Here is a 1,945-nt window from a genome sequence, read left to right as displayed (position 1 = left end):
GGCAAAGTGTAGATATGGCAAGTAATATGGATTTCAAAGCAATTCTTGAGGGGCAAAAATTGTTTGAATCGATTGCGGCGATTTCCTTTATCCGAATGAACGACGGCAATGTTTCGTTCAGTGGTATGGTTGAAGCCACTATGAGAAAACGGTTAACATACAATTTTAAGATCCGAATTGGAAGTTCGGGTCAAGTATTGAATTCGACTTGCGAATGTAAGGCTGGGGCGGGAATTCATGCGACTTGTTAACACATTGCTGCTGTTTTAATGTCCATTGCGGATTTTGTCAAATTGGGAAATTGGCTGTCCAAAAATCCTGTACTGAGTCTCTACAAGGCTTTCATAAGCCTAAAGCGTCACATTCAGGTAGGTGGAAAGTGTTGGTTAACGCCTCATTGACGGTTTAAATTAATTTGTTTAACTTACTGTATAGGAAGTCCTTACAAAGTTGCCAATGACACTTCTATTAAGAAACGGACGGTGGAGGATCCGCGGCCACCGCAATACCGCAATCGACCTAGCTATCAGTCTGAGGTCAATAACTTAACCATTCAATTTTGCATGGAGAGTGGACTCGATATCGCTCGTCGAAGAGCATTGCCCAAGGCAGATTTGAAGGCTGCCGTCATCGACCACGCTTACCTCGCATTGCCTTTAACCGAAGAATAGATTGATAATGCAAATGAGGTAGAGGACAATGTTCATATTATTTAACAGGAAACTTCTAAAGGGAAAAGTACAAATAATAGTTATATAGTATTGTATGGAAACGAGGCCACGAAAATTGCGAATCACTAGACTTCGTTAGAACAAGACCTAACACAAACAACAAAATAGATGCTCAATCTGGACGCTCTTCTCGACAACCTGGCACACTGATTTGCTCCTGTTCGCATTTGCTCTCTTTTTTAACTCTAATTATAATGCTTAACTATGAATTCTTCAACTTGTTTGGGAGACTTTCATTATTGCTGTCCAAGAAGTATCTCTTATTCAAACTTTGTCTAGATCGTTTGTTAAGGTATTCTTCTGATTCAGTTTCCATCAATCCCAATTTTTCGTTCAAGGTCAGTCTCTAATACTCTAATTGTCATCACACTCAATTTCCAGTTGCAATACCTAGACGTTGCTGCCATGACAGTTTTTAATTGTTTCGGAGGAAGGGGAAATAATCTCGGAGATTCTCCAAAGAAAATACTTCCGATGGTGTTGGGCGAATACTGATGTAATGTTTTTGAATGCTATGGCTTCATCTTGAACTATGCACCTCCAGATGAACCTCAAAAAGACGTTTTAAGTAACTTGTTGGGGAACCTACCAAGTAGAATATCCAATATATCTTAAGAAGACAAGCGTCTCCATAAGGTTATATTTGATATTCTTTGTAGCTCTAGTCCACTTGGAAATATGATAAGAAATGGGTGCACTGCAATAACCAAGTTTTTTTTTCGGAATATATAGATTTTTTTTTGTCTACTTTAGTGTTTTTTACTTTTTATTCCTTCTTTAAACGCAGGTAACGCTGGAGAAAGTAAAAAAATAGAATATGCCACCTGATCTCAGTCTTGTTCTCAAGATTGGTTTAGTGAAAGAAGATTCAGAATCACAGCTTCTCGCTTTGGGGAGATAATCAACGCCACTGAGAGAATAGCTATTTCTTCTCTCTGTAAAGCAATGATTGCTCAAAGACGACATTTTGGTCCGGCTACCAATCATGGAATCATTTATGAAGATTTTGCTCGAAAAAAATTCGCATCGAAATTCAACAAGGACGTTACACAATGTGGGCTGTTTCTTGAAGAAAAATTCCCATTTCTGGGAGCCTCGCCTGACGGATTCATTTTGAAGGACAATGGGATTCTTGAAGTAAAGCGCCCTTATGAGGGAAGAAACGACAAAATCTCCGTGTGCAAAAAGTTCCCGTGCCTGGAAATCCGACATGA

This window comes from Tigriopus californicus, chromosome 12 (assembly GCF_007210705.1).
Source record: "Tigriopus californicus strain San Diego chromosome 12, Tcal_SD_v2.1, whole genome shotgun sequence".
NCBI classification, from domain to species: domain Eukaryota; kingdom Metazoa; phylum Arthropoda; class Copepoda; order Harpacticoida; family Harpacticidae; genus Tigriopus; species Tigriopus californicus.
Note: the sequence above shows the minus strand (reverse complement) of the source record.